At 34.4% G+C, this 22,956-nt stretch overlaps 1 protein-coding gene across 1 annotated transcript in view; it reads left to right on the top strand.

Moving 5' to 3' along the window:
* LOC132200378 (hemicentin-2-like) overlaps positions 1-22,956 on the top strand; it is a 121,029-nt gene that overhangs the window by 38,243 nt on the left and 59,830 nt on the right. The window lies entirely within an intron of this gene.

The following is a 22,956-nucleotide window of genomic DNA, read 5'->3' as shown; positions in this document are numbered from 1 at the left end:
AATTCAAACGTCAATAAAGTATCCGAAATAAAAAGAAAATGAAGTGTTTTTTTTAAATGTAGGTATTTTGGCTTCTTACTTATTTTATCATAAAAGGGTATCAAGATAAATTATGGAAAACGCTGCGAGTTTTATGCTAGTGAGTGAGTGTAATGCAGATTTTACTTTTTATGCGAGCATTATCATAATTTAAATTTGCGATTAGTTGTAAGCAAATTACTTAAGTAAATATATTTTTTAAGCGTGTTTTAAGACATTTTTAACTTTTGGTAAACATGGAAAATATTTGAATTTGAATTATCTAGATTTCTGTTGTTGATGCCTAAAGTAATTGCATGGATATTGAATAACACGGTGAATTAAAATAATTAACATTATGACTTTTATCTATAAAAAGTATTGAAGCCTCGATCTGAAAGATTCCTAGTGACAAATTGTTAATTAAATTAAACGCATTCAGTCTCTTTTAACTTCGTCAAGTCGCTGTGAAAATATTTACTTTTCCGACACACAAAGCACGCAGATGCAATATAAGTGCATTAAAAGCACACGAGAAGTGCGCGTTCAAGCAGTGTGGTAAAATAATTAAGTCCGCTCGAGCAGATGCCTCCGTTTTGCATTTGTCGACTGGCTTTGAGTCGAGTGCAGCGAGTGCATGCACTTCGCAGAACAGACATTAGAATAGAAATGCTCGCGGGATGGCGGCGGCGCTTTGTGGCTGCGCCTCTTTTGTTTGCCGCAAAAGGAGGAATTTATTGCTGTTTGTTGCAGTCACAGCACAATAAGAGAGAGAAAAGCAAGCCAGCTAGTGCAGCTGCTCGAGATATTTCTCTGTTTAGCCGTGCATAAATTATTACCAGAGAGCACGACTGTTTGCTTAAATCGTTTGTTAAACAGAGAATTAGAGCAATTTTAATGCTGATTATCTTAGCAATAAATGAGCGAAGATTTTTAGTCCTAAGAACTGTATTTTTTAAAAACAGAGTACTTTTTTAATTTCACATAATTTGAATTTTTTATATGGAATTGAAATAAATCCAAAAAATTGAATATTTTATTTCAGTTTTCTTGTTTTTTGGCTACAAATTTTTTCCAAAATGGAAATTTCAAATATTGATATTGTGGATTTGAGTAAATAAAAAATCATTTATAATAATTTTCGTAAAAATTAAACGGGCGTTGTCTTCATTGAGGTTTGTTGTCAACATAAATTTCGGGATAAAATTCAAAATGAAAGATTGGAATATTTTACTTATAAAATTTACTTTGTAGAGAATTTGCAAAAAATATTTTCTTATATAAATAAGAATAATGGGGGAGATTCAATAGACTTAAGCTCTCCCGGGATAAAAGATATCCCGAGATATATCCAAAGGGTTAAATTTAGACCACTGTCCCCGGTTAAATATTTTTTGTCCCGCCTTCAATTTTTTCTCCCCAAGCCATTGGGGGATATCTTTTCTTGGCCCCCTCTACGGGATAAATATTTAACCCGCGCTAAAATAAATCAGCTGGTAAATAAAAGATCGTCAACATGCTCGAAAACTTTTTACATTTTGGCCCATTGCAAATTAAGCAATTTGAGGTGCTCATATGTAGGTGCTCATATGTGCACCTGATATGAGGTGCTCATTTTAGGTGCTCATATGTGCACCTGATATGAGGTGCTCATTTTAGGTGCTCATATGTGCACCTGATATGAGGTGCTCATTTTAGGTGCTCATATGTTCACCTGATATGAGGTGCTCATTTGAGGTGCTCATATGTTCACCTGATATGAGGTGCTCATTTTAGGTGCTCATATGTTCACCTGATATGAGGTGCTCATTTTAGGTGCTCATGTGTGCACCTGATATGAGGTGCGCATTTTAGGTGCTCATATGTTCACCTGATATGAGGTGCTCATTTAAGGTGCTCATATGTTCACCTGATATGAGGTGCTCATTTTAGGTGCTCATTTGTTCACCTGATATGAGGTGCTCATTTTAGGTGCTCATATGTTCACCTGATATGAGGTGCTCATTTTAGGTGCTCATATGTTCACCTGATATGAGGTGCTCATTTGAGGTGCTCATATGTTCACCTGATATGAGGTGCTCATTTTAGGTGCTCATTTGTTCACCTGATATGAGGTGCTCATTTTAGGTGCTCATATGTTCACCTGATATGAGGTGCGCATTTTAGGTGCTCATATGTTCACCTGATATGAGGTGCTCATTTTAGGTGCTCATTTGTTCACCTGATATGAGGTGCTCATTTTAGGTGCTCATATGTTCACCTGATATGAGGTGCTCATTTGAGGTGCTCATATGTTCACCTGATATGAGGTGCTCATTTTAGGTGCTCATATGTTCACCTGATATGAGGTGCTCATTTTAGGTGCTCATATGTGCACCTGATATGAGGTGCACATTTTAGGTGCTCATGTGTTCACCTGATATGAGGTGCACATTTTAGGTGCTCATGTGTTCACCTGATATGAGGTGCTCATTTTAGGTGCTCATGTGTGCACCTGATATGAGGTGCTCATTTTAGGTGCTCATGTGTGCACCTGATATGAGGTGCTCATTTGAGGTGCTCATATGTGCACCTGATATGAGGTGCTCATTTGAGGTGCTCATATGTTCACCTGATATGAGGTGGTCATTTTAGGTGCTCATATGTTCACCTGATATGAGGTGCTCATTTTAGGTGCTCATATGTGCACCTGATATGAGGTGCTCATTTTAGGTGCTCATATGAGCAGCTCATATGAGGTGCTCATTTTAGGTGCTCATATGAGCAGCTCAATTTAGGTGCTCATATGAGCACCTCAAATGAGTCGTTTTGTAGTGAATTTGTAGTCATCTTGGAGTAGTTTGTAGTCTATTTGTAGTGAATTTGTAGTCAACTTGGAGTCGTTTGTAGTCCTTTTATAGTGAATTTTTAGTCAACGTGGAGTCGTTTGTAGTCGTTTTGTAGTGAATTTGTAGTCACCTTGGAGTCGTTTTGTAGTCAACTTGGAGTCGTTTTCGACTCTCATACGACTCCCAAAATGCGCTAAAACACGCAAAGCTCGTTCTCCCTTCATATTTATATACCACCTTGCTTAAACATCCCAACAATTTTACCATCAATAAGCCGTCAACTATTTCAACTGTTGAACCACCTGACCTTGCTATCAATTTTGAAACAAAAAGGTCAGCCGCTAGTAATAAAAAATTAAATACAGTCAAAAATTTTCTTGACATTGGCTGAGCTGAGTGTTCATTGCAGATGCACTTTTGACAGCCGGCAGCCGTAGCCAGCCACTGGTTCCTGGTTCAATACTTGATTTGATAGCAATAAGAAAAAGATTTATTTGCCCAAATTAACTTTGACGAAAAGGTATTTAAATATTTGGGAAACACTTAAGATGAAAGAAAAGCAAATTCTTTTTTCTTCTACTTTTTCACGTTCACCAATTTTTTTCCTTTTTATTTGTTAAGTGTTATTAAAAAAAAATTGGCGAATTTAATTTATCTACAAATAAAAAAATAAGCTTGAGAATTTTAATTTTTAAGCGTTGAGAAATTTGAAATTTTATGTGCACAAAATTTGAAAAGATAAAAATCCTTGCATAATTTCGCTTTGATGAAGAGGTCTTTAGAAATTTCTGAGCAAAATAAATAAGCAATTTTAAATTAAGTTCGATACAGAATTTTGTGTTACCTTTGGATTTCAATTTTGCCCTCATTTTCATGATCCTCACAAAATTTTGATTTGAAAAAGTTTTTTATTCATTGCAATTGGCCAAAATCTAAAAAGTTTGCGAGCATGTTGACGACCTTTCATTTACCAGCTCATTTGATTTTAGCGCGGGTTAAATATTTATCCCGTAGAGGGGGCCAAGAAAAGATATCCCCCAATGACTTGGGGAGAAAAAATTGAAGGAGGGACAAAAAATATTTAACCTGGGACAGTGGTCTAAATTTTATCCCTTTGGATATATCCCGGGATATCTTTTATCCCGGGAGAGCTAAGTCTATTGAATCTCCCCCAATGTTTTCTGGATTTTTTTTTAACTAAATTTTTATTATTGAAGCCAAATTAAATAAGTTTAAAAAAAAAACAATTTCGCAGGCTGTAATTTTTTGCTACATGTTTTCTTCTCTTCCTTGTTCTTACAAGCGCTAATGATTTTGAAGATGTTGTTTCTTAGTATAGACGAGACCAAATTTAGTACCTGGAAACTCTCGTCTTGACTCTCGAGAGACAAAACCGCAGGCGGCAAGCACTGCATTTGACAATAAGTGCTCACAATAAATTATCTCCAACACTTGGCGGGCCCAACCGCAGGCAATTTATCACAACAATTAGCAACCCTTGCTTCCCCACGAGCTGGCAAATCACACAAAGGCAAGTGGGCCGCGTTTTTTCTCTGGCAAAAGTGAAAGGGAGGAGTTTTGCTCGACTTGAATGGGCGGCCGCGTTTAATGAAAGGGGCCCTTATTATTTGCAACATCTGCTCGGCATGAATCCTAAATCAAAAGACCGAGCAGCAGTCGTGGCACGTTTCTCGAATTGCAATTCTGCCCAGCACAAGACCATCTCCGTCCGCTGACTGACTCTCGACGTGGCTCGAGGGGTTGCGTGATGAGTTCTGAATGGCAAATACGACAACCGCATATTCTAATATCGCGCGCCCTCGCCCTTTGCCTCGCAAGAAAAACGTGCGATCGTTCAAATTGTGCTCAGTCAGTTCTTTCTTGATCTAAATCAACTGAGGATAGAATTTCCAGATGTGAAGAGTTGAATATTTTTTATTTCGTGGAACAAAGATATTTATTGTATGACTTTGTTTCAATTTTTCCTCAAAATTAAAAATTATCGTTCATTTACTTATAAGTATTAATTAAACCAGACATCACGGTTTCTTATATCTGTATACATGAATAAAATTTAATTTCAACCCATTTGGACGCTTTTTACTTTATAAAAATAATTAAAAAAAAAAATAAAATTCTATATTTTGTTAAAAGTGTTGATGCTTAACTTTAATGGACAATGTTAAATTGAAAAACATTATTAAAAATTAAAAAATTAAAAATAAACATTTTGTAAATAAAATATATTGGTAAATATAAATATAAAATAGTTATTGTCACCAAGAAACTTATTTATTAATTTTATAAATGTTGAAAACCTTGCACTTAAAATCAAATCAGTCCAAATCTACATAAATATATAATAGTTTTTGTTCAACATTATAATAATATACTGTATTGTACATTGCAATATATGATAAACAATATTAATACATAATGAAACACATTCATAAAGATTTATATTTGTATTTATTGGTACTTATTTGTTCTGTGAGTTGAATAACTAATTTTAATTTATTCTTTTTCTGTTTCAGGTAAGTCACCCATGCCTGTCCAAACGACTAACGATGTTTAATAAGTAAGGAAACGAGTTCCCGGTGAGTTAATATGATTATTATGATATTATAAAAAGGGAAAAATCAAAGCGCTCGGTGACTTTTCCTTTGATGAAATATTTTTATAACCAAATAATTAGTTTTACGTTTTAATTTTTTTTAAAGATTACATTATAAGAAAAGGATATTTCAATTTTGTTTTTGTGATAATTAACGTTTACTTTTACACGAGAAATAGAGTCATACAGTGAATTTTTAACTCAAATGTTCTTGAAAATACTCCCATGTATGTAACTGAATCTAATTTCAATAACTGCCGCACAATCAGTTTGTTGACTTGCGATTGACATTCGCGAACACACGTCGTTGCTGCGCTCACGTGCCCTGGATGCAACAAAGCGTTGAAATATTCAAGAGACTGCTCTCTCTGCACGAGCAAGTTGTTCAATAGAGAAAGGAGCGAGCAATAAAGCCACTCGGTAAAAAGCGTCAGGCCGACAATGTCACGTGTGAGCTTGCAAGAGCAGTTGTGCATGATTTATGCACCTTGAATGCATGCCAAAGGGTGTACAAATTTAATAAAGACGGCCATCAACGGTCGTATAAGCTGCTGGTATAATAAAACGTCAAGCTTATATAGCAACTAGTGCAGCGAGCATAGAGCAAAATGTATTGCATTGTTCGGGCCACACGTCGTGCACCTGAGCGGCCAGAGGTGAACTGCTCGTAAAACCCTTTAATCATCTTTCATCTCCTTGTGAGGACAAGTTTCTTATCAAAAATATTGAAAAGAAGGAAAAATTGAATAATGGAATCGAAAATTAAAATATTTTTAAGGTTTTTTTGTATCTTCAATCATTTAAATTATGTGATTCTAAAAAGAACTTTCTTGTCAAGTAAAAATAATTCCGTTCTGGGAAATTGAGAACAAAATCTTGACAATGTTTGTTACAGACAAACTAAAAGTCCTAACTCATCCACGATTTATATATTTTTGTTTTTAAACAAAATACTTGTTTTTCTTTTCTCTGAGAATCAGTGCATCCATCTAATAACGAATATTTACATTTTTCAGATTTTTCTTTTAGAATTTCATTAAATAACCTTTGCAACTACATGAAACGCCAGAAAAGCACATTTATATTTTAAGCCTGAAATAAATTTTAGCTTTAAACTTTTATTTTAAAATTTGATTGAAAAATGTTGCATACAAATATTAGCTTTGCATATTTTTTTCAATTTAGCTCCATTCTTGTTTTATGCTGGAATTTTTTGCTTGCAAAAGGATTTTTTAAGCACTTGCATGAAATACAAATTCGAGGGCTCTACTCATAAGTCCCGCGCTTTCTGCTAAAGCCTCGCTCGGGCGGGTCCTCCTGAGGAGTTCCAGACGTCAGCCGGTGTGTCATTTTTAAAAACAGGGATTTATTCCCACAAGTCCTCTCGCTTTGCCGCCGCCACACAACCCCTGGCAGCCGCAAACGCCACTCACCGCCCTCCTCACACGCACGCAAATGCCGTCGCAATTTGCAAAATTCTGCAAGGCGCCCACTTTCGCTTTTCTCGCGACGAGGCAGGAATCCTCCGAGAGCACGCCAGAGTGGGATTTTCACTCGGAATATCAAAGTTATGCAACCTGCTTAATTGAAGTGCCACGCACACTGCATACTTCGGCCTCGGCCGGGAGTTTCGTCGAGCGGAAGGCAACGAGACGCTCTTCGGCGTGCAAGGAAATTCCGACCAGAAACTCCAGAAGTATTTTCGAATCAAGCTGATATTCAAATCGTCTCTTCATAAATGATTTTTAACACGAATTTAAGGCATGTCATTATTAATTCTAAATAATTAAATTAATAGTTTAGGCCATTTAAAGAAATTATATTTGCGAGGTAAGGTGTTCAAACAGGCTGAAATCATTAATTCGAGTGATAAATTCAGGTCGTGCACGCTTAAATTTGAAGCGAAGGCAAGAAAAGTAAAATTAAGAAAACCCAATTTATTAACTTTTCCTCGGCTCTAACTAGCTTTTTACCGCCTCGATTGTGTTCAAACAGGCTGAAATCATTAATTCGAGTGAAAAATTTAGGTTGGGCCGGTTTAAATTTGACAGGAGCTGAGATATGTTTGATTTTCGAAAACACCTTTTTAAAAAATCGCTAACTCTAAGCCCCTGTAAAATAGGCATGTTATAGAATTTTCAAAAAATCCTTCTGAACTATTTGTCTACACCCTAAGGGCAACCAAACTACCAATTTTCAACAAGATCCTCCGACCGCATGCCAAAAGTGGATCCTTTTAAAAAAAATAATGCCAATCAAATAGTTTTTAAAGCAAACAAATATTATGTGAGTAATAAGACTCATTTTAAAAATGTTCATGCTTATATCAAAAGGTTGTTTTAGCAAAGAGGAAAAGGCGTAACAGTTTACACGTAATCTGAGCAGAATTACGCGGAAAGTGTCGGGGATAAAAATTGAAAATCGCACCGCTGCGGCTGTCAGAGTGTTTTCCTGGGTTTTCCATTAAACGAGTTGAGCGTTCGCATTGTTTGCGAGTGTTTGCGCCGCTTCTAGTTTTCCATAATGCCGCAATTTATCTCGGCCAAATCTCTCGTAAATGAGTTTTGGTGTGGCGCTTACGCGATGAAAAAGAGTCCGGGCCTGCCGTCTCTCGCAAATGTTCCACTCGAGGGGGCTGCGCTGCATCTAAAATCTAAATGCTCTCTGCACATTCTGGGCCAACCTTAATGGACGTCATTAGGACCAGCAGACGCATTTTCAAACGGAAACTGTCCGCCAACCCAACCACTCGCTGGATTTCCTCCTTTCTATATTTTCCTTTTGATCTCGCCACTAAAAGCTTCGTTACCAAATTCACCGAGAGAGGAAGAGATTTTTATTGCTTTTCATTTGCTCTAATTAAAGTCGAGGACGCTCATCTTCGCACAATGACTCTTTTGGTGCACAGAGGCAATACACATTTCCTTTCGTATTGTCAGTAATGGCATCGTAACGATATGGCTTTTCAAAAGGACTGGTTTTGCATGCAAGGCGAAATAGGACAATTTTCCATATTCTTTTGTACACTTTGGAGCTTTAAGTGTCGCAACTTAATTCACCTCTTTTTAAGATTTCCTTTATTTAATAAATAAATCAGCCCATAATTTTTCCTAGCCATTTTTTTTTTGGCATTCTGAAAGTAAATCATCAAACTCAAATTATTAAACTAGAGATAAGTTAGAATTGTAGGGAAATTTTGAATTTCCTTTATTTAAAAAAAATCAGCCTGAATACTAAAGAAGTAGCTGGATTTTACATGACAAGTAATGAATTAAAAAAAAAAAATTGGTGAACCAAGAAAGTTTTTATCTATTGAAGTCACAAATTTCAGCAATTTAATTCAACTCTTATTTATTCTTCTATTTTTTGAGGAGCATTTGGCTATTTGCATTCATTCTCATGAAATATTAACGTGTGTTAAAGTGACAATTTTTAATGACGCGTGCAAAATAACACGGCTGATACTTCGCCGTGGTGACGAGGAAAGAGAAAATATGCGATGCAGAAATCCTCGCCCAGCTGGAGATTTTTCTTCTCTCTCTTCTCTCAGGAAATGAAACTCGAATGCAAAGTGACGCGGAAGGCCCAAATAGAGAAAAACGTGTGGAAAAGAAGAAGATCTATATATAATTTCTAGGAACTGCCACTGACAAGAGGAGGAAGAAGTGTAAGAATTGACTGGGAGCATGAATTCAACGCGCTCTCCTCACTCGCGTAATCAGCAGAAAGGGGTCGAGGGTGCTGAATCCGATTCTCGGTGGTTGGGCGTGACAAGGGCTCTTCAGGACCGTGGCCACAAAGAGCGGAGAAGAAAGAATCGGCGCCTTTGAAATTCTTTCCTCTTTGAATTTCCTTCATAATGACACACTGTTGGAGGAAAAGAGGCACACAGAGAGCCGCAATTACTTCGAGCAAATTAGACATGCCGAAAAGAATTTTCAGATTTTATTGGGAAAATAATGTATAATATGCAATATTAAATTTTAGACATAAAAAAAAATGTATTGCATTCAACCCATAAAGTTCATACATTTATCATTGTCATGTCCAGGAAATAAAATTTTTAAAGCTGACATGTCGTAATTTTTACAAGACAATAATAATAATAATAATAATAAAAAAAAAATAATTTTGTAATTTTGGCTACAATTATTGATAAAAAATTTAATTGTTATCCTAAGTTTTCTTGAATTCATTAAAATATTATTGATTAATTAACAATGCTCTCGTTAATGATTTTGTTTTTAATTTAATTTTTATAATAATTAATTTTCCATGAATTAATTTAAAGAAGTTTATAAGAAATTTCTAAGAAATTATTTGCCATTTACTTAAAAAAAAAAATAATATTAATTTACTATGATTTTTCTTGTTTAAATAATTTACCTAATTGACAATTTATTATTGGATTAGCCATTCCATGTACATCCAATTAGGGTCATGTAACAATCATCTGATTTCGGGAAAACGATATCACTCATTTTTGCTAGAGAATTTTATTTTCCTCCCATTTACGAATTCATGCATGTTAACAAGTTCATTTTGTTTGGCACTTCTGGAAACAGTGAAAAATGAACGAATATACGAATCTCCCCCACATCTGCGTGGCGGAGGAAAAAAATCACCGCTGTCAGCTCGACGATTTTTTGTGGCGCAAATTTCATGAATATTCTCCCTTGAACCCGGCCGGAAATGCAGACTAATTTGCATGTCTGTGCGCGCCAATAAATAGAACAAAACACCCTCCGAGGGAAATCCATCACATGCTTGGATTTAATTTGAATCTGAAATTACGAAAAGTCTCCCTCGGAAAAAAATGAATGTGTATAAAAAAAAATCAAATTTCCAAGGTGCGAAATTGTTCATTCGGGCGCTCTGCGTGGTATTAAATTAATTATCGAGCCAATATGGGAGAGTCAATAGCCGCGCGTTTGAAGGAAAAAAATCGGGCCACGTCAAAACTTTTTCAATAGAGAGGGTGCGGGAGAGAGAACGGAATTCACCGGGTGGGAAACTGGCACCGCCGGTACCGTGGCAATTTTAATTAAAAATCACGACCGATTGCCGCCTCTGCATGCCAGTCAGTCTCGGCGATGAGGTTATTTGTGACGCTTCCAAATTGACTTTTATCGATGCAGCTAGGTCTGATTAAAGCGGATATCAAATAAATAATCAAAACGAGAAACAATTTTTTATTTTTAAATTAGTAAAAATATTTAGAATATTTCAATTTCTAATGCTGCATAATATGAAATGGTGGAAAATTTGAAATGCATACAATTGTTTTTATTTAATTTACTTTCCTTTAGAAGAATAGTATTTATTACTATGCTGGACAGTGTAAAGTAGTCAATTATTTTACTTATAAGTTAATTCATTTAAGGCCAATTAATGTTACACCACCAACTAAGTCATAAGGACGTTGAAAAAATTTATGGTTACTTATTATCTAATCAACTTAATGAGCGATGGAGCAAATATATATAATTAAATTTATAATTAAGTTTAGCTAAATAAAATTAAGAAATTAAATTGGCTCAATTTATATCGAATTCAAACATTGTTAATAGATTTAAATATATTAATTTAGATATTAAATAAAAAATATAAATAGATATGCATCTAAAAATACTCAAGATATTTATTAAAATACTAATTATTTTGAATTATAGTTTTTTTTTTAAATTAATGTACATTTGGTTAATTTTTTGTTAAAACAATATGCTTAATATATTTAATCATATTCTTCCGCATCACATTTGCACATTGACAGGTTTGAAAGAAACTTAATAGAGCGCAACTCACGCGAGTAGCTTTTTGCCAAGGCCTGTGTGAGCGAGAAATAATTACGCGAGCAGCTGCGAGATTCTTTCCCATCGGAAAAGAGCAAACTTGTTCTCGCGCACAACGTTGACTTGGCCTGAATTCGTGCAAACTTCTCATTCTCGTGTGCACTGTAATTATTACTCCATACACCGAGCATTCTTTTTCTTCCGCACTACTCGAGGCGCTTTCTTTCGTCGGATGCAAACTTTCTTTCTTTCTTTCTTTCTTTATTTTCGCGCACTCACTTCCTCTGGGGTATGTGTTGGTGAAGTGGCCTCTTTTTTTGTATGCTTGTTTGTCAACTCGTCCGTCATATGCATGTAACAAAACGAGGAAGACAACTTTTCTCTTCAGCTGTTTATGGAAGGTAATGCAGCGCGAGTTGCTGTTTATTTGCATAATGTTTTCCCCGGCCCAGAAGCTCTTCTTCAAAGCTGCTGGCGATGTCCATTTTTCTTTATCCTAATGGATCATCTCTCTCATCATACAATTCTCTTTGTAACTTATTTTTAGAGCTCTGATAGAGAAAAAGAAGAGAACGAAAATGGTAAATTAGGGATAAAAAATATACTAATGTGCTTTTCAAGGAAAAGAGGTAAACGAGATCCAGTCATTAAAATGAGTTGAAAAAGTATGCAAGGAACATTGTAATATTTTTTCTAAGGCTTCCCTGAATACCGAATCAAGGGAGGATTAATTTACTAGTTTTCAATACAAATTAATTTGAAAATGTAAAGAAAGATTTCAACTTTTAGTTCGACAGAAAAAATTTGAAATGTTAATTGTGTGAAAACTGCAACTTGTAACAAAATCAAAGGAAATTTGCTGAAAATTTTTAACAGTTCTTGTTTTTGTTTAAATTGAAACCCATGTAATTTTTAAATTCAAATTTAATGAAGTGTGAGCCACATTCTTGGTTTGAAGGTTGCATAACGTTAAGATCATAAACAAATTGTGTTAAAGCAAAAGTGATATTTAGAAAAATTTCCATATTTAATTGACATTATCTAAATATCTTTCCGCATTCTAAATAATTCGATTAATTAAGTTTTTTCCCCATTTTTCCCTTATTTGAATTTATGTAAATAAAAATCTACGAAAAAAAGCATTAAGCTTTTCTAGAAACTAATCTTGATTGATTAAAGCTTATAATTATTCATAGAATACTTCTTCTATTTGCATTCAAATTTGCAATCAAACTTCACACGCCACATAATGTATATTGCCGGAGCAGACAAAGGTAAATACTCTACAGAATAATTTCGAATTTGCTTCGTCGGCTCAATCCACGTGTAAAGTGCGCGATAATGTACCTTTTGCTTCTCTCGGCTTGTTTCTCAAGGACGTGTGCTTTAAAATCAGCAAGGCGTGCAAACCAAAGCAACGCACATTGGCAATACAAACAGAGCCAGACTCGGTCGGGGTGTGCAGCCGAGGGTGAGTGATGAATGTCGAGGTAGGCCACACTGTCGAACCGCAACTTGTCTTGCGCCGAGTCGACCGACCGGTTAAAGTGCCGCTCCATGCAAATGAACGAACGCAGTTCCAAACTTGTTCTCGCTCTTTCCAGTCAAACCTTGATTAGAAATCCACACTTCCTTCGCAACAACTAATTAACGCAGCACGTGCCGTGTAATTAAAGGCCAATTTCCACTCGACACGTGCTCGCTTCTTCTACTTTTCTGATTAGCTACATAAACTTCAAAGAAAACGCGCGAGGCTTAGATTAATTAGAGACCTGGCAGGAAGAAGAAGAAGAAGCAAGGTCGCGCTGCCCCAACGACATCCGTGGTTTGATGAGGTTTTGCACATTAAGTTATAAGCTGAGATTGCGTTTCGTGTTAGGAAGCAAGTTTGCAGTTTGTGAGATTGGAAATTTAACTTCAGGAAGCATTCTTAAAATATTTAAAATTGCTAACTTGTTTGTAATTAAAAGTTTGAAACATTTTGTTGCTTAAATTAAAATTCAATCTCTATATTTTAAATAAATTTGTTTATTTTTTGATGAAACAAAAATATTATGCCAGATTTATTTATTTAATTTTTTTTTTATTTATTCTTTTATGCTTTATAAAATATCTTATATGAGACAGAATAAATCTAGCCACGATAATATTAAGAAATCAAAATTTTTTATCTTACATTTTATTATCATATTTATTGTCTTTCATGACAAGTAAGTGAAATAATCAATTCAAAAATTATTGTGTCCCATTCATTTCGAAATAGCCGTTGATTGTATTGGAAATTTAAATGAATATTTATTTCATAAATTGTACAACAATACTCACGGGGATTTAGACTGAAGATTGCTCTGCTTACGACAGGGCTATCCAAAACCCCAAAAACTGACCAAAGCTAAGTTAGCTCGTCTGCCAAGCTTTGCTCTCAGCCACATAACAAAACACTTAATTAATAGAGTTAAATGATTAAGATAGGCGCAATTTATCAATCTGATCAAGTTATTTTCAAGTGGCTAAAAAATTTCTTTTCCTTTTTCTGCTTTCATTTGATGACCAAACTCCACCTTTCCTGAGCACACATGCGATCGACTGATTTCATTATTTCTCGCGAGGAAGGAAGGAAGGAAGTTTGTGACGTTGCGAGCAAGAGACGCGACGCGAGTTATTTATGAGGGGCATTGTTCGCTCGCCAACAATGCCACCGGGATAAATCTAGCCGCGCGCGGAGATTAATGAACTAGTAACACACGAGGCAGCGTACATATTGCCATTTTTTTTTATCACGCCCTACGGAATTATTCCGTGCGCCGAGCAAACTATACGCAGGGTGACAGCGCGGATAAATAGCAAACGTTGCACTCGCCGGTCGTGCGAAACAATGTAATTTCGCACCAACGTATGTACACGGCCTCCCAACAATGGAATTTGCCGACACAACTTCTTGCTCCTCTCAACCCGACGCTCTGGAGAGGACGGCCGTGGTGTATGAGAAACTATAAATTATACACACAAAGTTTTTGCCGGCACGCGACGGCGAGAGGTGCACGGCTTTTGAACTCCAAACTCGTCTGAAATCTATGGAAGTGCGACAAAAACAAAACAGGAACAGGGGGTTCGCTGCAACCTGGCAGAAGTTTCGAAACTTGCAGGTTTTCTTCTACAAATTATTATATAAAATTTTTTACTGCAAAAGAGTTTCCTTGTTAATAATTTGAAAGTTTTCTATGAAAAATTTAATTAGAATATATTTTGAATTAATTTTAGTAAAAAAAATTTGATTATCTGGAACATTGGTACATATTTCCTAATTAAATTAAAATTTCATGATTTTAATGAAAAACAATGACGAATTCAAGACTTAATATGCGGCAGAGAGGGTGATAATTTTGATTATCTGTTTGAGCAAAATCTTTGCTTTAGAAGGTGCCATTTTCTTATAGAATACAATATAAAAAAAAATACAGCAAATTTAAATCAATTTTCAATTACTATTGAAAACATAATAATGTGAGACTTTGCTGTTTTTTTGAATTTATGAATATAAAATTGTATTAATTAAAAAAATAATACAAACTTAATTTGTCTTTGAAGAAGGACAAAAATTAAATAATTGCACTTGAAGTACTTTGTGGACGGTAAAAGCCAAAGTTATTAGAGCGAACACTGCTTGACAGAGATGATCCCCTTAATTGGCGGGGAATCCTCTTGCCAAAAGAGCGGTGGCAAAAATGATCCAACTGACGAACATGTGTGGATGAAAGTGGGATTACGGCGGAAAAAGGACGAGCAAAAGTCGGTATCCAATTAAAACTAATTGGGAAAGAGAATACGTGGAAATCTCATCGATTTTCACCGCACAGAGGGAAGGAATTTGCATTTTGGCCAAAAAACAGCGAATTTTTGTGTTTTCCCTGAATTGGACGCGGAGGAAAAAAGCCTGTTCGCTCCAGCGCGCCTGCTAATGATCTCATCGGGTTTGTTGCTTTTGGCAGAGCAAAAAATTCTCTTCTGTGCTGCTGGAGAGAGGAATAAGGCCCCCGCTCGCTCGCAACGATTTGATGCGAAAACAAAAACAAGCCGTTTAAAAACATGCAGGCCGCCGTGTTGCTCGGCCGGGCTATCTCGCGCTGCTGCAATTATGCAAATTCGCTCTCGGGCCGGGCGATACACTTGTTCGCGTTCCCGGCCCGCGGCCATTTTGCCCGCTCCCTCTATCACTCAGTCAAAACTAATGTGCACACACACAGCCCTCGCTACATATGCCAATTTGCATAATAATCCGCGATAAAACGAGAATAACGCGCTCGCTTTTTTAGTTCGCCGGCCCGCACGAGAGAGCAAAAGAGAAAGAGCTCGTTAGCTTTTACTATGAGCTTTTTGCTTTGTTTTTTGAGAACTCTCTCTTTATAATAACACATGCCGTCGTAATTTAGATTTCGGCACCCCCTTTGTTCATAGCAAATTTGTGCCATAATTAAAAGGGGCCTAATACAAAGCAGTGTAACTATTGAAATTTTTTATTGGGTTTCTATTGATTTTGATACAAGTTTTATCTGCTTCAAATTTGAAGGTTACAAAATCACTATTCAGAGACTGGCGTGGGAAGAACCTTAAAGTTTAATTAAACCTTATTCTTGGATTTTAAGGATTATTTATTTATTTATTCCATGCTACTGCATTCTACATGTAAAATTACATCGCAAAGAAGTACAATGTACAAAAAAATGTGGAATCAAGTATTGGCATAAGGAAAGAAAAACATGCAAATAAAATTCCAGAAACTATCAGTCACAATTTACTCAGTAGGTTATTTAATAATAATAAAACTGGGACTGCCTAGTCACTGCATCTCCAAACTATAATTTGCCTCATTGAAGGAGCGTAGAATTCGCAATTGAGTTAACCATAGCAAACTGACCTTATTTTTACAACTTTTTACATTTGCTTGTAAAATTTTTTGCTTAGGAACTAGGAAATTTTCTTGGCTCAAAATTAAATCTTCCCGACTCATTAATTCTTGAAACGTAAGAAAATCTCTTATCAAATTGATATGCTGTTCATATAACAGTGAAAATCCAGGGCAGCACGTCTATGAGCGAATTGTGTGTGTTGTAAGCATAAACGTCTACTTGCTTTAATTACACTTTTTTATAAAAGCAGTTGCCAGCGCAATTTCTTATTTTTGTAGTTCAAAATACATTAATTCCCTTTCATTTTTTATTATTAAATATGCTATTCAGTTGGCAATTTGATACGCTTATCACAAAACAAATACTCATTAGTCGTTTCATGCTGGTCTATGATTAAGGTTTAAAAGTGAAATCATAAAAATGGTGTAAAATGAACACTCTTATAATTCGAAATTAGCTTCAAATTAAACAAGGAGTGGTTATTTAATAATAATAAAACTGGGGCAGCTTAGTCACTGCATCTCCAAACTATAATTTGCTTCATTGAAGGAGCGTAGAATTCTCAATTGAGCTAACCATAGCAAATTGACCTTATTTTTACAACTTTTTTACATTTGCTTGTAAAATTTTTTGCCCAGTAAATAGGAATTTTTCTTGGCTCAAAATAAAATCTTCCCAACTCATGAATGCTTGAAAAGAAAGAAAATCTCTTATCAAATTGATATGCTGTTCATATAACAGTGAAAAGCAAAGGCAGCACGTCTATGAGCGAATTGTGTGTGTTGTAAGCATAAACGTCTACTTGCTCTAATTACACTTTTTTATAAAAGCAGTTGAAAGCGCAATTTCTTATTTTCTTAGTTCAAAATACATTAATTCCCTTTCATTTTTTAGTATTAAATACGCTTTTCAGTTGGCAATTTGATACGCTTGTCACAAAACAAATACTCATTAGTCGTTTCATGCTGGTCTATGATTAAGGTTTAAAAGTGAAATCATAAATTTGGTGTTAAATGAACACTCTTATAATTCAAAATTAGCTTCAAATTAAACAAGGAGTGGTTATTAAATAATAATAAAACTGGGGCAGCTTAGTCACTGCATCTCCAAACTATAATTTGCTTCATTGAAGGAGCGTAGAATTCTCAATTGAGCTAACCATAGCAAATTGACCTTATTTTTACAACTTTTTTACATTTGCTTGTAAAATTTTTTGCCCAGTAAATAGGAATTTTTCTTGGCTCAAAATAAAATCTTCCCAACTCATGAATGCTTGAAAAGAAAGAAAATCTCTTATCAAATTGATATGCTGTTCATATAACAGTGAAAAGCAAAGGCAGCACGTCTATGAGCGAATTGTGTGTGTTGTAAGCATAAACGTCTACTTGCTTTAATTACACTTTTTTATAAAAGCAGTTGCCAGCGCAATTTCTTATTTTCTTAGTTCAAAATACATTAATTCCCTTTCATTTTTTATTATTAAATATGCTATTCAGTTGGCAATTTGATACGCTTGTCACAAAACAAATACTCATTAGTCGTTTCATGCTGGTCTATGATTAAGGTTTAAATGAGAAATCATAAAAATGGTGTTAAATGAACACTCTTAAAATTCGAAATTAGCTTCTAATTAAACAAGGAGTGGTTATTTAATAATAATAAAACTGGGACAGCCTAGTCACTGCATCTCCAAACTATAATTTGCTTCATTGAAGGAGCGTAGAATTCGCAATTGAGTTAACCATAGCAAATTGACCTTATTTTTACAACTTTTTTACATTTGCTTGTAAAATTTTTTGCCCAGTAAATAGGAATTTTTCTTGGCTCAAAATAAAATCTTCCCAACTCATGAATGCTTGAAAAGAAAGAAAATCTCTTATCAAATTGATATGCTGTTCATATAACAGTGAAAAGCAAAGGCAGCACGTCTATGAGCGAATTGTGTGTGTTGTAAGCATAAACGTCTACTTGCTCTAATTACACTTTTTTATAAAAGCAGTTGAAAGCGCAATTTCTTATTTTCTTAGTTCAAAATACATTAATTCCCTTTCATTTTTTAGTATTAAATACGCTTTTCAGTTGGCAATTTGATACGCTTGTCACAAAACAAATACTCATTAGTCGTTTCATGCTGGTCTATGATTAAGGTTTAAAAGTGAAATCATAAATTTGGTGTTAAATGAACACTCTTATAATTCAAAATTAGCTTCAAATTAAACAAGGAGTGGTTATTAAATAATAATAAAACTGGGGCAGCTTAGTCACTGCATCTCCAAACTATAATTTGCTTCATTGAAGGAGCGTAGAATTCTCAATTGAGTTAACGATAGCAAATTGACCTTATTTTTACAACTTTTTTACATCTGCTTGTAAAATTTTTTGCCCAGGCACTAGGAATTTTTCTTGGCTCAAAATAAAATCTTCCCAACTCATTAATGCTTGAAACGTAAGAAAATCTCTTTTCAAATTGATATGCTGTTCATATAACAGTGAAAAGCAAAGGCAGCACGTCTATGAGCGAATTGTGTGTGTTGTAAGCATAAACGTCTACTTGCTCTAATTACACTTTTTTATAAAAGCAGTTGACAGCGCTATTTCTTATTTTCGTAGTTCAAAATACATTAATTCCCTTTCATTTTTTATTATTAAATATGCTATTCAGTTGGCAATTTGATACGCTTGTCACAAAACAAATACTCATTAGTCGTTTCATGCTGGTCTATGATTAAGGTTTAAAAGTGAAATCATTAATTTGGTGTTAAATGAACACTCTTATAATTCGAATTTAGCTTCAAATTAAACAAGGAGTGGTTATTTAATAATAATAAAACTGGGGCAGCCTAGTCACTGCATCTCCAAACTATAATTTGCTTCATTGAAGGAGCGTAGAATTCTCAATTGAGCTAACCATAGCAAATTGACCTTATTTTTACAACTTTTTTACATTTGCTTGTAAAATTTTTTGCCCAGTAAATAGGAATTTTTCTTGGCTCAAAATAAAATCTTCCCAACTCATGAATGCTTGAAAAGAAAGAAAATCTCTTATCAAATTGATATGCTGTTCATATAACAGTGAAAAGCAAAGGCAGCACGTCTATGAGCGAATTGTGTGTGTTGTAAGCATAAACGTCTACTTGCTCTAATTACACTTTTTTATAAAAGCAGTTGAAAGCGCAATTTCTTATTTTCTTAGTTCAAAATACATTAATTCCCTTTCATTTTTTAGTATTAAATACGCTTTTCAGTTGGCAATTTGATACGCTTGTCACAAAACAAATACTCATTAGTCGTTTCATGCTGGTCTATGATTAAGGTTTAAAAGTGAAATCATAAATTTGGTGTTAAATGAACACTCTTATAATTCGAAATTAGCTTCAAATTAAACAAGGAGTGGTTATTTTATAATAATAAAACTGGGGCAGTCTAGTCACTGCATCTCCAAACTATAATTTGCTTCATTGAAGGAGCGTAGAATTCGCAATTGAGTTAACCATAGCAAACTGACCTTATTTTTACAACTTTTTACATTTGCTTGTAAAATTTTTTGCTTAGGAACTTGGAAATTTTCTTGGCTCAAAATAAAATCTTCCCAACTTATTGATGCTTGAAACGTAAGAAAATCTCTTTTCAAATTGATATGCTGTTCATATAACAGTGAAAAGCCAGGGCAGCACGTCTATGAGCGAATTGTGTGTGTTGTAAGCATAAACGTCTACTTGCTCTAAATACACTTTTTTATAAAAGCAGTTGACAGCGCTATTTCATATTTTCGTAGTTCAAAATACATTAATTCCCTTTCATTTTTTATTATTAAATATGCTATTCAGTTGGCAATTTGATACGCTTGTCACAAAACAAATACTCATTAGTCGTTTCATGCTGGTCTATGATTAAGGTTTAAAAGTGAAATCATTAATTTGGTGTTAAATGAACACTCTTATAATTCGAATTTAGCTTCAAATTAAACAAGGAGTGGTTATTTAATAATAATAAAACTGGGGCAGCCTAGTCACTGCATCTCCAAACTATAATTTGCTTCATTGAAGGAGCGTAGAATTCGCAATTGAGTTAACCATAGCAAACTGACCTTATTTTTACAACTTTTTACATTTGCTTGTAAAATTTTTTGCTTAGGAACTTGGAAATTTTCTTGGCTCAAAATAAAATCTTCCCAACTCATTGATGCTTGAAACGTAAGAAAATCTCTTTTCAAATTGATATGCTGTTCATATAACAGTGAAAAGCCAGGGCAGCACGTCTATGAGCGAATTGTGTGTGTTGTAAGCATCAACGTCTACTTGCTCTAAATACACTTTTTTATAAAAGCAGTTGACAGCGCTATTTCTTATTTTCGTAGTTCAAAATACATTAATTCCCTTTCATTTTTTATTATTAAATATGCTATTCAGTTGGCAATTTGATACGCTTGTCCCAAAACAAATACTCATTAGTCGTTTCACGCTGGTCTATGATTAAGGTTTAAATGTGAAATCATAAATTTGGTGTTAAATGAACACTCTTATAATTCGAAATTAGCTTCAAATTAAACAAGGAGTGGTTATTTAATAATAATAAAACTGGGACAGCCTAGTCACTGCATCTCCAAACTATAATTTGCTTCATTGAAGGAGCGTAGATTTCGCAATTGAGCTAACCATAGCAAATTGACCTTATTTTTACAACTTTTTTACATTTGCTTGTAAAATTTTTTGCCCAGTAAATAGGAATTTTTCTTGGCTCAAAATAAAATCTTCCCAACTCATGAATGCTTGAAAAGAAAGAAAATCTCTTATCAAATTGATATGCTGTTCATATAACAGTGAAAAGCAAAGGCAGCACGTCTATGAGCGAATTGTGTGTGTTGTAAGCATAAACGTCTACTTGCTCTAATTACACTTTTTTATAAAAGCAGTTGAAAGCGCAATTTCTTATTTTCTTAGTTCAAAATACATTAATTCCCTTTCATTTTTTAGTATTAAATACGCTTTTCAGTTGGCAATTTGATACGCTTGTCACAAAACAAATACTCATTAGTCGTTTCATGCTGGTCTATGATTAAGGTTTAAAAGTGAAATCATAAATTTGGTGTTAAATGAACACTCTTATAATTCAAAATTAGCTTCAAATTAAACAAGGAGTGGTTATTAAATAATAATAAAACTGGGGCAGCTTAGTCACTGCATCTCCAAACTATAATTTGCTTCATTGAAGGAGCGTAGAATTCTCAATTGAGTTAACGATAGCAAATTGACCTTATTTTTACAACTTTTTTACATCTGCTTGTAAAATTTTTTGCCCAGGCACTAGGAATTTTTCTTGGCTCAAAATAAAATCTTCCCAACTCATTAATGCTTGAAACGTAAGAAAATCTCTTTTCAAATTGATATGCTGTTCATATAACAGTGAAAAGCAAAGGCAGCACGTCTATGAGCGAATTGTGTGTGTTGTAAGCATAAACGTCTACTTGCTCTAATTACACTTTTTTATAAAAGCAGTTGACAGCGCTATTTCTTATTTTCGTAGTTCAAAATACATTAATTCCCTTTCATTTTTTATTATTAAATATGCTATTCAGTTGGCAATTTGATACGCTTGTCACAAAACAAATACTCATTAGTCGTTTCATGCTGGTCTATGATTAAGGTTTAAAAGTGAAATCATTAATTTGGTGTTAAATGAACACTCTTATAATTCGAATTTAGCTTCAAATTAAACAAGGAGTGGTTATTTAATAATAATAAAACTGGGGCAGCCTAGTCACTGCATCTCCAAACTATAATTTGCTTCATTGAAGGAGCGTAGAATTCTCAATTGAGCTAACCATAGCAAATTGACCTTATTTTTACAACTTTTTTACATTTGCTTGTAAAATTTTTTGCCCAGTAAATAGGAATTTTTCTTGGCTCAAAATAAAATCTTCCCAACTCATGAATGCTTGAAAAGAAAGAAAATCTCTTATCAAATTGATATGCTGTTCATATAACAGTGAAAAGCAAAGGCAGCACGTCTATGAGCGAATTGTGTGTGTTGTAAGCATAAACGTCTACTTGCTCTAATTACACTTTTTTATAAAAGCAGTTGAAAGCGCAATTTCTTATTTTCTTAGTTCAAAATACATTAATTCCCTTTCATTTTTTAGTATTAAATACGCTTTTCAGTTGGCAATTTGATACGCTTGTCACAAAACAAATACTCATTAGTCGTTTCATGCTGGTCTATGATTAAGGTTTAAAAGTGAAATCATAAATTTGGTGTTAAATGAACACTCTTATAATTCGAAATTAGCTTCAAATTAAACAAGGAGTGGTTATTTTATAATAATAAAACTGGGGCAGTCTAGTCACTGCATCTCCAAACTATAATTTGCTTCATTGAAGGAGCGTAGAATTCGCAATTGAGTTAACCATAGCAAACTGACCTTATTTTTACAACTTTTTACATTTGCTTGTAAAATTTTTTGCTTAGGAACTTGGAAATTTTCTTGGCTCAAAATAAAATCTTCCCAACTTATTGATGCTTGAAACGTAAGAAAATCTCTTTTCAAATTGATATGCTGTTCATATAACAGTGAAAAGCCAGGGCAGCACGTCTATGAGCGAATTGTGTGTGTTGTAAGCATAAACGTCTACTTGCTCTAAATACACTTTTTTATAAAAGCAGTTGACAGCGCTATTTCATATTTTCGTAGTTCAAAATACATTAATTCCCTTTCATTTTTTATTATTAAATATGCTATTCAGTTGGCAATTTGATACGCTTGTCACAAAACAAATACTCATTAGTCGTTTCATGCTGGT

This window comes from Neocloeon triangulifer, unplaced genomic scaffold, assembly GCF_031216515.1.
Source record: "Neocloeon triangulifer isolate White Clay Creek 2 clone unplaced genomic scaffold, ASM3121651v1 ptg000014l, whole genome shotgun sequence".
In the NCBI taxonomy this organism is placed as follows: Eukaryota; Metazoa; Arthropoda; class Insecta; order Ephemeroptera; family Baetidae; genus Neocloeon; species Neocloeon triangulifer.
The sequence above is the reverse complement of the archived record's forward strand: the minus strand, read 5'-3'. Positions and strand labels throughout refer to the sequence as shown.